We start from the raw sequence: 16,024 nt of genomic DNA on the forward strand, positions 1-16,024 counted from the left end.
AGAAAGAAAGAGGGAAAGAAAGAGTGAAATAAAGATTGAGGGAGAGAGATAGGAACCAATGTGACAGTAGAGTAGATATGATCAGCAGCTTGAAGCTTGCCATGTGAAACCATGGATAGCGTAATGGCCAGTAAGAGAGAGTTTGTATTGGAAAGCCATGTGTGCCGGAATTCAACGCTTTGCCTTGTTGTAGTGAAATGCTCCAGGTCAGGCAGCAGGAAGTGGGTCCACTGGGATTATGTTTCCTTCTCCTTTGATTCCCCACAGATTGTTTGTATCCCTGCGCTAATAGAATTAGTCATGCTTCATTTCCCATGGTCTTCTGTCCCATCTTGGCCTCGTGATGGATGGAGCTTCGCACAGAGGAGTGAGTGTGCTTAGAAGTGTGCCCAGTGTTGGTCAGACAACAGTCCTAGTTACAACTGCTAGTTTCCATTTGCTTTGGTCAGTATGGTCCTTTGTGGTGTGGCCAAGTGGACAAAAAAATCCTCTGTATTGTGTCGATGATTCCCATTTTGAGCTATTTCTATACGAAATATGATTCCTGAATTTGTCTCATCACAAATTATAGTGGTAATTATTTGAGGGTAGTGTGTGTGTGTCTTTGGACCAAAGACCACATTTCTGCCACATTTTAGAAAAGGATCATACAACAGCATTAAACATAATGTTAATATGTTTTATTGATTAGTTTTTAAAGTTAAAGGGTTCTTTCCATAATTTCATGGACACACACCAGAAGTCTCAGAGGACTTAACCATAACCAGAATTTCCACGCCTTAACCCACTTGATAGTTTTTTGATAAACCAAACATGAAGGCCTGTTTTAGGATCCAATGGTTTGAGGAAAGCAATTCATCACACAACACAAAATCAGCAGGTTTCTTATGTGACTGTGCTTTTATGTGATAAATGTACAGTCACACACTGCCCTGATGATTTCCCTCCCAAATGAGTCTAATAGGAACCATGTCACACCCCCATGTATAACCTTTTAGAACTTAGGGGCTAATTAATTAAGTTAATTTATAGAATGTCTATAATGAAAATAATGTCCATGGCTCAGGTCATCCTAACCATTCAGGAGCTGAGGGCTGTAGTAAAGCCAACCCAGTCTCCAAAAAAAGCGTGAAATGGCTACGTTGGTCCACCGTGATAAACGTAGTCATGTTACGTTTTCCCCCAAAATAACGTTACTATGTTACGTTTCTTTTGGCCCATTCATTTACATTGCTTTGCAAATAGGTCACGTGACTATCAAGTTTCCCGGTAGCGAAAAGAAAAACATGGCGGACGGTCAGCATAATCTCCGTGAAAAACACAATATTTTAAGAAAGCATCAGCATTTGTATGCATTTCGATGGCATTTCTAGCGAGAAGTATGCGTTATTCTTTCATAATCTTCTATCAGAGACTGTAGAAGACCTTCCGTTTATTCGTTTCTGCGAAGATTTGAGTGTCCCTTTGGCAAAGCGTGGCTACGCAACGCCTTTAACGGCGCATTATTAAAAAAACACTTCCAGTGGGGGCGTAAAGAGGCGTTCAGCCTTAAAGCCACTAATCGCCAAACAAAACAAACTCAAAGCACTCGAATCACATTATGACTTTTTAAACATAAATTCCGTTATTTTTATGAGTTTTCAATGAAAGAATGCATCATTTCCGGGGGTAGGCATGCCCGGGACATCCCGAATTATGGGCAATTTTGATTTGTCCAGCTTTTTGACAGCTCCAGTCCCGACTTCCAATCACAGCCTCCTAAATCAATGACGCGCCTAAAACTCTCGGTTCGAACATTACGTCTTGTTTACATGGGAAAGGGGGGCGGGGCTTCGCCCTCAGAGCGGAGCGTCATTTCTCGCTCCACACGTCTCCTCTTTTTACTGGCCAGGAAAACGGGCGATCTATCCCACGTGGGTCTGGCTCCATTCCATTGGCTCTGACGAATCCATAGAGAGGCGGGACTTATCATTTTCCCGGCAAACGGAGAGATTTGAGCTGCATTGCTTCCACTGTGCGTGAAGTGGCCGTGAGGCCTCCACTAAAGTCTCTCTCTATTTGTTCTGCTTTACTCAATAAAAGTAAAACCTTTACAGATATACTGTCCACACACTAGGCTAACATAATGGAGACTTCCAGGCTTCGTCCTTTATGTTTTATGGGGATAAAGCCCCTGTAAGTAGTTTTTTCCCAAGCAAATCTGAGTTTCTTCTTTTTTTGTGTGTCCCATACAAATATCAAAATATATATACTGATTTTCACATCCAAACACACTCACTTATGTTCCCTTTTATCATGACAACAAGAAATTTCAAGATATACCTTTTGCTTTCATAAATATGACAGTTTTAGTGTGTAAATGCCCAGCAGTGTACGGTCCGGGGGCCCCTATCGGGCCACTTGTTAGATGGTTCGATTAGTCTATCACTACTATACTTTGATCTGACGACTAATTTGCACATCATGCTCGTACCGGCATGGCTTCGCCCTTCCCAGGCATAGTTCATCATCTTCCGGGGTCCTATAGCCAGTGTTGGGAAAGTTTACTTTCTACATTAACTAGTTCAAAGTTTAGTTTACAAATTTTAAAAAGGAACTAGTTCAGTTCATAATTCAAAATATTTGAACTAAGTTCACGGTTCCAAAAAATGAACTAGTTCAGTTCTTTTTTTCCATACGTTGCTGCGAGCTATTTTTTTTTTAAATTATTGCCACAGCCCAGAACCACAGACAGCAATTATTTTATCAGTTTTAACACTGAAGCGATGCATCAGATTTAATCTTCTTATCCAATTTGAATCCTCAAACCAGGGTTTACATTAGCATTGAGGGGACAGCATTTCCCTAATGATTCTTTGATGCTATGTTGCTGTCTATTCACTCCACACTAGCAGCAGTTGCAGAGTTTACCCCTACACTACATTCTCAAACACATGCTGCTTAAATGGTCTTTTTTAAATAAGGAATTATTAAAAGAAAAACAGGACAGTAATCATTAAGGTGCAAATGTTTGCAAAGAAAGGTCAGATTCCTCCCATCCTCACCGACCTTGTCAGTAACTTCATAAACTCTTTAAAATTATTATACGCCGCCTCTTTGCTACACTTATTAATGCGCGTTTATGGTGTGTTTTCTATAGAAATCTGGTACCCCATTGAACGATGTTAAGCTGAACGAACGCGCCGTTCATAGACACCAGAATGAACGAGAACAGTGACGTTCATCGGGCATTAATACAGTACGTTGAGTTCACGTTCGCCCAAAATATCAACAAGTTTATGAACGCGTTCAGGCACAACACTGTCCCAAAAGGGCCGGGATCGCACCTCACCCAGCATGCCTCGGCCTTCACTTTTTTCACTACAGAGTTTTGTTGCACCCTGTGACTCCGGCGTTAGACTCCTTCGACTGAGTTTTAAGATGGGTTGGATGGGTTACTGACTAAAATTTATGCCCCCACCCCCTAACTGCCTCAGGGAAACTTGTAAATATAATAAGTCAAATAAGTCAAACAAGCAAGTTGTATCTGGTTTAACCCTTTTATTCCTGTAGGCGTTTTTTAGGTCTCATGCTGGAAATTGCATTTACACACTAAAACTAGGATAACGCATGTCTGATGATAGTGACAGTGAGTCTGTCGATCAAGATGAGGATGGAGACATAGTAGAGGTTGAAAATCCTCCTTGTTGAACACCCCACAATACATTCTGTGCTCCCTCTGGCATAACATTTCTAATGATATCATGTCCCCCCCTTCAGTATTTTAAGACATTCTTCAGGTTATTGTAGGCCAGTTGAATGTGTATGCCATAAAATTTGACACAAACAAGCCCTTTAAGTTTACATGTTTTGTATGTGGATTTTGTACATACAGTGTTGGTCATTTCATTTCTTTGTTTAATATTTTTGAATTTATGTTTGAATCCATTTGTGGTTAATGTGCTCAAAATGCACTACTTTCTTAATGATTACATTGCTTGTTTGACTTATTATATTTACAAGTTACCCTGAGGCAACAGACCTAAATCAAGTTAGGGGGTGGGGGCATATATTTTAGTCGGTAACCCATCAAACCCATCTAACAAGTGGCCCGATAGGGGCCCTCGGACCGTACACTGCTGGGCATTTACACACTAAAACTGTATGATTTATGAAAGCAAAAGGTATATCTTGAAATTTCTTGTTGTCATGATAAAAGGGAACATAAGTGAGTGTGTTTGGATGTGAAAATCAGTATATATATTTTGATATTTGTATGGGACACACAAAAAAAGAAGAAACTCAGATTTGCTTGGGAAAAAACTACTTACAGGGGCTTTATCCCCATAAAACATAAAGGACGAAGCCTGGAAGTCTCCATTATGTTAGCCTAGTGTGTGGACAGTATATCTGTAAAGGTTTTACTTTTATTGAGTAAAGCAGAACAAATAGAGAGAGACTTTAGTGGAGGCCTCACGGCCACTTCACGCACAGTGGAAGCAATGCAGCTCAAATCTCTCCGTTTGCCGGGAAAATGATAAGTCCCGCCTCTCTATGGATTCGTCAGAGCCAATGGAATGGAGCCAGACCCACGTGGGATAGATCGCCCGTTTTCCTGGCCAGTAAAAAGAGGAGACGTGTGGAGCGAGAAATGACGCTCCGCTCTGAGGGCGAAGCCCCGCCCCCCTTTCCCATGTAAACAAGACGTAATGTTCGAACCGAGAGTTTTAGGCGCGTCATTGATTTAGGAGGCTGTGATTGGAAGTCGGGACTGGAGCTGTCAAAAAGCTGGACAAATCAAAATTGCCCATAATTCGGGATGTCCCGGGCATGCCTACCCCCGGAAATGATGCATTCTTTCATTGAAAACTCATAAAAATAACGGAATTTATGTTTAAAAAGTCATAATGTGATTCGAGTGCTTTGAGTTTGTTTTGTTTGGCGATTAGTGGCTTTAAGGCTGAACGCCTCTTTACGCCCCCACTGGAAGTGTTTTTTTAATAATGCGCCGTTAAAGGCGTTGCGTAGCCACGCTTTGCCAAAGGGACACTCAAATCTTCGCAGAAACGAATAAACGGAAGGTCTTCTACAGTCTCTGATAGAAGATTATGAAAGAATAACGCATACTTCTCGCTAGAAATGCCATCGAAATGCATACAAATGCTGATGCTTTCTTAAAATATTGTGTTTTTCACGGAGATTATGCTGACCGTCCGCCATGTTTTTCTTTTCGCTACCGGGAAACTTGATAGTCACGTGACCTATTTGCAAAGCAATGTAAATGAATGGGCCAAAAGAAACGTAACATAGTAACGTTATTTTGGGGGAAAACGTAACATGACTACGTTTATCACGGTGGACCAACGTAGCCATTTCACGCTTTTTTTGGAGACTGGGTTGGTAAAGCTCAACTTTGGTTTGAGTGTCTAGCTCAAGGAAATTTGACCCTGCAGACAGCCACGGATTAAACCACTAACCTCGTAGTTAAAGGTTAACCGGCTCAACCAACTGAGCTAGAACCAGCCATACTCATAGCCACACCCTGTGCTGGATATGAGAATAGCAGAAAAACAATCTGGAAATTAAGTTTGACACATATCAAATTTCTACTACTTTCTATTTCAACATGTGTGAACAACATATTGTTGGTAATTTTGTTTTTGTTTGTGGCTCCTAATAGGGGGTTGGTCTCTAATTACCTTGGTTACAAAGGCATGTCCAACAGACCGCAGGCCACTCTTCATAGGATGTGCACTGACCTGACTCCTGTTCGTCTGCTCGCCCTTCCAACACACACAAATGAGCAAACACATATACACAAACATGCAGAACAATAATGTGCCATTAGAGCAGTGACTCACTTCACACAACCCTCTTTCCAGGGAGCTTTACACCAGACCTTGATTTGCTGCCTTGCTGAAAGTTCATGGTTTCTTTCCTTTGGTTCTGTTTCAGGGCTCATAATTTTGTATGATTTTTGGATACAAAATAGGTAAAGTTTGAATTAAAACCAAAATAATCATATGCAAACTCAAATTAAAAGATTACTATTTGTGCTAGAGTGGAAAGAAAGTTCAATAATAATTCTCTTTGAAGGACTTGAGCAGAATCAGGACCGGATTTGTTTCCCCCCAATTGTTGTCTTTTCTCTTGAGAAATGTTTTCTGAGCTTTTCATGCACAAGTATACTGTATGTAAACTGTACTGTAAAAAAAGGAAATTGTGTTACTTGTGAGAAAATAGAGCAGCCTTTGGAATATGAGAATTGCTTTCAAATGAATCTGAGTATTTTTTGGTGAAAATCTGTAATAAGGTAACAATGAGTCTCAATTATTTACCATATATGCAAATCCAGAAACACAGGTGTCCTTGTATGCATATGTGTACAGATCTACACATGTGTGCACACACATATAGACTAAACAGTATTTGATTTGTCCTCTCCTATGAGCTTCCTCACCACGACCACAATTCATTAGTAATTGACCACACTAGCCTCACTCATTAAACATTAACAGGCTACTGGTGAATAATTAATTAATGATATGAGGCGATCTGCGGCAGCATTCTGACAATAAGTGTACATGGATGGGAGGAAGGAGAGGCCAAATCAATGCGACTCTAAGCAAATCCCCAACACACACACACACACACACACACACACACACACACACACACACACACACACATAAAGAAGATATTTCACTCACCATTTACTCACTGGTCAAGTGGAGATTGTTTTAGAATGTATAAACATACTGTGTTGCAAATAATAATTACAAAGCCTTTTTTTAAGTCACAGAATAAATCTGTTTGGAGCTGGATATTGAAGAATACTGTCACCAACTTTGTGCTCCTTAAAATGTCACCTTTAGTTGTAGCCAGTGTCAGTAGGGTGAGGATGTACCTTGTTTTAGACGGACCACTAACATTTTCTTTGAGCAAACACTTTGGTATGGTATGTTTTTTTCTCTCTCTGCGTTTTTATGAGATATTTTGGATTGGTTGCAAGGTTGCAGAATAAAAAAAATAAATAAAAAATGCTGAGGATGATGGATTGTAAATACGCACCTCTGCAACCCTTTCTCTGCCCCCTTCTCACTAGGATATTGGAATTTCTTAGTGCCTTTTAAAACTGATACAAATGGATGTTGCAAAAATCCAACCATTTGCTGCATTTGCTTTTGAATTTAGTAATAGTAATAGTTTAGATTGATTCATTTGAATTTTCCAGTGGCAAGAAGAATTAAAAAAGTGAGGACTGAATGCCTAAACATTTTAAGTGTCTTATCGGAGATCTCAGCCAGTCTGGGAACAGGACGTATCTGTGCTTGGTATCAAATTGGCCGATTCTAATGACATTATATTGTTGATTGTTTTTGCCCTAAAAGCCTTCATGCATCCCTAGTGATGGGATTTTCTCATTGAAAGTGGGTGCAGCGTTTCATTAAAGTAATCTGTCATTACGCTGATTGGACTTTCAAAAAGACAAGGCCAGTGTGAGAATAGTAATGAAGTTTTACATTAACTGACAAAAGATTTTAGAGCCGTACCAAGAAAAATTGCTTAAGATAATATAACTAAAATAAATAACAAATAGGTGGTCAACCATATGTCTTAATGTGAATTGCCCTTTTAAAGGTAAGAAGATAAGGAATATGAAACAGTGAGGATAGTGACCCCTGGACTTAATAGGAGGCAGACAAGCGAGACTTGGTTCTGGTATCAAAAGGTTTTATTATTTGTAATAAAAAGGATGGTCACAAATACATATATCATTAACCAGCTAAACAGCTAAACAAAACAAATTTGTTAACTTTAATGGAAATAAATGCACTCAACATAACTGTGTCTATCACGTGCCCTCAGCTACACGGACGCAACGCCATTTTTCCCCCTCCACAGTCAATGTCCTCCACTCTTATAGTGCTGTCAATCAACCCACCCCAGGTTGCACGATGTCCACAGGTGACACCCATTCTGATAGATTGACTCGATGATGTCACCGCTGACATCATCCCCTGCACCAACACAAGGCCTCACCACCTCCTCATCTCTAGTCTTCAGCACACCAACATGGGGCAAAAGTGAGTTGTCACCCACTTTGTCACAGAAACAATCAGATTTAAACCTATTCCTTTTATCATTCCAAATACAGATGCAATGGGGGTGATGGTGGCGCATGCAGTAGTGCGATGCACTGCGAGGCGCAAGGCTGGCCGTTCGAAGCCCGGATGCTCCATGTGTCATGTTGAAATGTCCCTGAATAAAAACACCCAACCCCTAATTGCTCCTCAGGCTAAATGTAAGCCATGGGTTAAATACAATGTAAGTCGCTTTGGATAAAAGTGTTAGCTAAATGACATGTAATGTAAGGTAAAATTGCAAAGATGTTATCGCTATTAAAACCAACATCCAATTAAGAATGGTGCCCTTGAATGTCTTTCAGTGCTTTTAATAACAACTGTGACTGTAAATTTGATCAAAATATTTAAATAACATTGTTTACTGGGAATTTAACTTCAAAACTGTTTGTTTATGTTACAAAAACACGAATCTCCCAAAAGCATTGAAATGATAATAATCACAATGATTATTGATACGAGCACCCAGCACTTAGTCGGTCGGGGTTATTGGGCTATTAAGCAGTGCTGAATATACTTTAGTATGTCTGATGACTGTCTTTTTTTACATTCATACTCATTAAAATGTAATTTCAACAATATATTACTGCTTAATGGAATTCAGTAGTCAGCTATTCAAAACAAATGTATTGTCTGTTTCAATGTAATACATTTAATGAAAACCACACGCACACACACATGCAACACTTAAACACTCACTCTGACATTCGAGTGACAATTAGGGTAATGACAGTCATCTAACAGTGACAATTGCAGCTGGATTTCTTCTCACTGGAGTCAAGCCAGGAGCAGTGAGATGATCCTCCGTCAGCTTTGATCAAACTTCCCAGGATTTGTTGGGTTAGGGTCACAGAGGTGACAAAGGGGACGGTTTGCCTTTCTCACATCAACTAATGGTGTGTGTAAGTATGAGCGTGTATGTTTATATGCCCGTGGTCATATAGTCTGTCTCAACTCCTGACACTCAATAGTTCATTATCACATGTTTTAATATTTAATTCTGATATTTGATAAAAGAGGATGATTTATTAATGCTGTGATCCATCCCTGAATATCAAGAGTCCTCAAACCAGTGGCACTGAAACTTCTGCATCCCTCATCCTTGTATGCTTTGATTCACTCGGATACGCCACATGATATTTTTTACTTTCAACATGTATTTTCAGCTCATCTTTTAATCAACATTTTCACGGTTGGTATTTTGCTATCGGCCTTTGCATGTATGCTTTAAATAGCACACGAAAAAATCTGTCATTTGGTTAATTATCACAGTTGCTAATTACAAACCTTTTAACAGAAGCAGACCTCCCCTGTCTGTTTCTTCCTCTCCATTCCCTTTCCTGTATTTGCTCTCCCGCCATTTGCAACATGGCAACAAGACAGTGGCATAGAAAACAGACTAGTTATATTTAAGACTCATTGATTAAATTGCCTGGGAATATTTCCAAAACAAAGGAGATCTGCTGTCCTGAGAAAACAGTGACATTGGATGAATCTAAAGCTTCCTCCTTGTTTTTTTATGTGGATACCTCAGCTCGTTCTGCCTACATATCTTTGGCTTCAATGCCGCTATTTCGGCCAATGCCAGTCGCTCCATTCTGAGCGGGGTACTTTGAAGAGCAGTCCAGGTGAAAGCTTGGCTACCGCAGAGCTTTTTCTGCTCTTTTACAACAGAGTGCCCTTCAGGGACTCTAATTACCCTGCAGTGTTATGGATAATACTCAAATCCACACTAAGATCAAACACACAAACACACACACACACACACACACACACGCACACACACACCCTCTGTTCCTTCATGTATTAAAATTGCTCGACTAAACAGAAAAGCGCAAGACAATTGCTCTGGCGTGAAAGTTTCCCTTGGTACCATTTCAAACACAACGCAAAAAAAAACAAAAACGGAAGTGCTTTAACTGTTGATTTTTCTCTCGAGGGTTTAACTATTCTCTGAGTCCCCCTCTCTGTTTCTTCTTCCCCATCCTCCATTAATTTCACCTCCCTCCTTCTAATCATTACAAACATCGGCAGGCTGCAGATGAGACCATATGCGCCTGTATCTGTGGATGTGTAATTATATGTGTCTAATCATTTGTGCTGTTCTATTCAAAGGTACTGTGGAAAGGGAATGAGTTGCAGTGAAAGTGAACTCATGACTTGACAGTTCCTCAGAGGAGCTCCTAAAATGCACTAAATGTCAATTCAGAGCTGCGGTTTTCTCCTCTTTTTGTTTTCAAAGGAACTAGCATGGACTGACGTTCCCTCCCAGGGGAATGCATTTTTGTTGTTTCCAGATTCAGAGTCGCCATAGATGGGTCTCATCCCAAGCTGTTTTAAAGTTTTACAATAAATATGATACTTTATCTTGTGTGGTCTGCCTTAAATGGCCAGGAAGAGAAAGAGACATTTTTAATTTTTTTGCCTTCTATTGGCATTATGATATTAATTATATAAACATATATTGTAATCTCTCTTACTTTGAAACTAAGGTCAGGTTTGTTCCAAAACACAGTCCCATTAATCTAAATAACAGCCACGTCTTTGGTATTACAATCTGATGACAAAAACACAACACATAAATATACAAATACAAACATACAAGTAAAGCCTTTTCAGGCGAAGCACGTGCATTGAAATCCTAAACACACAGCATACAAACAAAGGCGTTTTACCTCAAGTGAACCAAAGTCACATGGATGATGAATCATTTCCATTTCCACCTAATCTTACAGATGACAAAGTACATGTAGTTTAGAATCCATTTTATTCATGAAAGTGTGTGCATGTCGGGCCACACGCATTTTGCTAAAGCCCATTTGATTTTTTTTCATTTCCGGTGTGTGTGATGAGGGAATATGTGTAAATCTTGTCATGGAGCCTTGGGCTTTAGGCATCCTCACTGATCAAGTTAAACAAGCCAGTTATGGGGCTGCAGCAGGTGAGCCAGAGAATAGATGATAGAAGTATTGTATTGGATGCCAGGCGTTGACATAAGGGTGACATTTAAAATAAATGATTGAGTTTGAACCAAGGACCTTAACAACCACTGTCACTAAAAATGTACTACCTATACGATTTTAACATTGTATAGATGTGTACACACTTTTTTCAATATTCACATATTTACTCCTATTCATATGGACGTCAATAACATCTCTTCCAAACAAGCGAGGCTTATGCAGTCCATTAACATCTGGTTCACCTCCTCTACCTCCTGGTGGCAAGTGGACAATTTAAGGGTTCGAGCTAAGCGGGGACACGGATCTGTTTTCACATGCTGGCCCACAGTTTGTGGGAGCAGATCTGAAGTGAGTTGCGTGTCTAAGTCGGAGCACTTGGTAGCGACACATGGTAAATGAGTCTTAATGAGTTTCCCAGCCTTCATTTTCTGCACTGTTAGACAGCCCTATGGCACCACTGAGATGTCAGCCATTCCTGCTGGTGCTAATATCATCCAAGCACTATGATGACTCTGCCGCCAGTGATTCACATACACACAGGTAATTGCATGCTTCAGGCAAACATGCATATATATTTATATACAGCTTGCTACCTTGACAATAAGGCAAAGGGAAACAACGCAGTTCTCTCTGAGAGTGACTTGAAACACCTGAATTATACCTCAACTGTGTGAATGTGTGCCTGCATGTAGCACAGTGTGCCACGACACATGGGTGTACTCTTTTGAAGAATCATTTGTATCACTTTTCAACACAATGATGATGACGAATAATGACAATGCAATTCAAACACCATATGCTGTTGGCCGTCGTACCAATGAAGATACGCACATGTGAAAGTAAAACATACTTCCATCTACAATTTGTACATGCAGCAGTAGTCATCTCATGACTCATCTAAATACTAAAACTCTCTCTAACAGGCTTCCATGCAAAACACCGCAAATCCTCAGGCATGCTGCTAAATATGAACACAAAAATCATGCTTGTTTTAGCAGCATCTGCCATGAAGACTTAGAGATCTCTTAGCTGTGAATGTGGGGCAGCATATATTAATCATAACGATATTGAGTGAAGTGACAGATACTCATATCAGCATTTACATAAACAAGTGGAACAGGTTATGAATCCAAATGATGTACCGTGAAGTATGGATGATATTACACAGGAATTGTATCACAAATGCTGGGGAGCATGCGTTTGTAGGTGACAGGCAATCCAGGGAACACAGACTGTAACCCAAGGAAAAGCTAAACGGAACACAATAGTCACCTTGTCTTCAATCTGACAACCCTAATTGCTTGTGTCCGCGGATACTTATCTTTTGATCTACATGTTTGTCACTTAAGTGTAAAAAGAAAAGAGGGGTTGTCCCATCCATGGATTTAGCTTGTCAGTATTCAAAGAGCAGGAGCTGATCCACAAATAGAAAGGTATTGTAAAGCATTTGAGGGCTGAGTGCCAATCTAATAAGGCCGCTAAGGATATGATAAATGGAGCATCAAAACGACAATATACACTGTAATCTGGGAGTATTGCGTCACCTCTTACTGCTAATCTTTTTATGGGGGGAAAAAAAAGCAAAAAGGACGCTGCTTAGCTGGGCCAAGTGGAAACAAATGCATAAAAGAGTCTGTGTGTTTCCCGGTCTTCCCGTTGAGCTTCATGTCTTTGTCTCTTTTTTCTTACTCATATTTTCTTGCCTCGCATTTACATAGTCCCGTTAAGGCTTTTGCTTTTATCTGGTTGTTTAGTCATATAAGCGGCCTGGCTCCCGGGACGGGTATTTCATCCACCACTTTGATCCAAACTGATCATCTATTTCTCATCTATTTTATGGGTTCCCATTAAAACATTTCTCAGAAACACAAGATCTTCTATGTTATGCCATCTGCAAGTTTAGATTTTTTGCTTTGACATCTCTAGAATAGATTTCCATGAAATTTTTACACTAATTTCTCCCACACGATGAACTTTATTGGCTTCGGTTATCTCCACTGTGTCCATATTTTCTGCCAATTAGCAAATGCATGCATTCTAAGCTAAAATGGTGAAATCGATTAGTCTTATACCTTTGATACATCACCATACAAAAAATTGAAGCCCCATTGAATTTTGGACCAGCCTCACAGTGCTTTAGCGTAGCTGGAGTTTTTTCCGTATTGTTTATACAATGCAGAGAATAATTTATATTTGTTGCATTTCAAAGGTGTTAAGTTGTTGCTATCAATAGATAACAAAAAGCTGTTATCATTTATCTTGTTATGTTCATGTTAGTAAGTCCCTCACTATAATTGTCCGAGGATCTCAATGTGCTGTCAGGCTACCCGCATGTAAAGGTGTGTGTGTGTGTGTGCTAACAGAAAAAAATCACCTTGTTTTCCCCTGTCTCCCCCACCTCTCTTTCACCTCTTTCTGCCTCTGCCTGAGCTCCTGTTCTTTATTTTCACCTTCTTCCTCCTCCTCGCTAAAGGGCAGTGGAGGAGAACTGTCTCGTCATTGAGACGTAAGGAGTTTGATCTTCAAAAAGTGGAATCTAGGACTGTTCTTCAGGAATCTGTATGTGTGTGTACATGTGAGTGTACATATGCGTCCACATGTGTCTATGTTAAATTCCAGAAGGAAAATAAAAGACCTAACGTCTAACATGTTTTATTTAACTGAGTAATGCCACAGGAATACTTAAGCTGTTGGACACTAAATTGCCTTCAGAATTCTTCCAAAATACAGTCATGAGTCATAATCGTAGTATAATATCGCCTTGTTACATACACACAATCTATCTACCCTTGCTGTAAAAGTGTTGGAACATATTCAACAGGCCGGCATGAAGTCCAAAGATAAAGATGAGTGGATGGATAAATGTTTGGATAGATGGATTGCTAGATGGAAAGAAGAATGGATTGATGGACAGCTGGATAGAAAAATAGATGGATGTATAGACTGATGCATCAATGAATGGAAAGACTAATGGAAGCACAGATGGATTGATGGAAAGACAGATGGATGGGTGATGGACACATAGATCCAGATGATAGATGGATGGATAGATGGGCAGATGATGGATAAATGGATAAATCAATGGATGGATGGATAGATTCATAGATTCATGGATTAATAGATGGATAAAGGATGAATAGATGGACGGTTGTATGGAGAGAGGGAGAGTTCCTTTATTCTGGGCTAGAATCAGATGCATATATACATACAAGAGCCTTATGGAATGAATGTCAGCAGAGAAAGAACACCATAAAACACCGGAATCAGAGGGTATAATTAGTATAAACGTTATTGTGGAAATGAACAGGACATACGATGGGGTGTGATATTAGTAGGGTTGCATGCTGGGTGTGTGTGTGTGTGTGTGTGTGTGTGTGGGTGTGTGTGTGCGCGTGCGTGTGTAGGGGTTATAAAATACATTTAGTGTACATCAGGATACATCCATGATTCTGGAAATATGTAATCAATAAAGAAATGACAATAGTAATACACAGCTATGATTGTATTCCATGTAATGTAATCAACACAAAATGCATGTAATACTTGATACCACCACTCATATTGACCGAGAGACCTTCAAAATCCGAGTTACAGTGATTGCACCATCCAGTGTAGTTCCTCATTACAACACCATATCCTGTAAAGAACTATTCAACCTGAATGCACCAGGGGATGTCACATGCCCAGGGGCGTGGACACACCTTTCCTGAAGTGTACAAATACGTGTAGTGTAGTCAGCTCTGGTGATGTCAGAGGATGGAGGTGGGCTGGTATTGGACCACCAACTAGTAGTTGTAATAGTATTAGTGGTGAGATTCATTTTATTTTAATCACTAATTACTATATAATATATTCTGTAATCTATAGCCACAGGACATATTCACAAACTGTGTCATTTTAAAAATCGTAAACTGTATGGTTCTGGCATGTAAACTATATAATATATTTTACAGTTTTTATTAAATGGTAAATATCCAGTTGCAGTGTATGTGAATGCATTAGCTGACAGGAAGTTAAAATAGACCCAAGCTGTTGCCTAGCAACGCAATTCCATTAAAACACGGTTAAATGCAGTGTTTCATAAAGGGGTGAATACAGGTACATTGAGGCGGACAGCATGAGAAAAATAAAGAGTTACTAACATATTAATACACATAAACATGTTCTATTAGAAACCCCAAATACAAGAAACAAAGCATGGCATGTCTCCTTGAGGTAGAGCTTGATGTTGCCTCAACATGAAGGATGAACCCAGTCTCAGTAGCATTCAAATTATTAATTGAACACCAGTATTGAATTGTATAATAATATTCTGCCATTACCCAAAGCCTGGATAAGGCTATCTGGGGCTGAATAGATAAAGGATAGATGAGTAAATGGATGAACGTATGCTTGTTAGCACTTGAAATAATGAAGTCTAGCACGGTACAGTTTAAATGGTGTTTGTTTGTTTTTAGGGATGAAAGCGGTTAACAAAAGGCCTACAACTAGCTGTATCACAGTTATACTCAGTAAAGAAATAGAACAAAGGTATTCACTTGAATTTGACTGGATGGTGAAATGGGATACAGGAAATGCTGCTTTAGAAACAGAAAGCCTTTCATGTTGTGCTCATATTGATGAGCAGGAAAGTTTAATAATTCAAATGATACAAGTGTCCTACAAACACATGTGCGCCTTTCCATTCGCGGATAACATGATGAATAAAAGCCAGTGTTTGGCCTTGATTTTGTCTTCAAAAAATTCATTTTTTTTGCTGTCCACAATATATCTCTCTCAGCAACCTCTTCTGGATGGGTTCACTGCAGGAATGTCAAGGCTTCACTCAAATGTGTGTGTGTTTGTGTGCATATTTGTTTGTGTGTTTCTTGTATGGGGCCATGTGTTTCTCCATCTATCGTAAGATCTGCTGTAAAAAATGTGTCCAGGGGATTGTGA

The sequence above is a fragment of the Pungitius pungitius genome, chromosome 6 (assembly GCF_949316345.1).
Source record: "Pungitius pungitius chromosome 6, fPunPun2.1, whole genome shotgun sequence".
Lineage (NCBI taxonomy): Eukaryota > Metazoa > Chordata > Actinopteri > Perciformes > Gasterosteidae > Pungitius > Pungitius pungitius.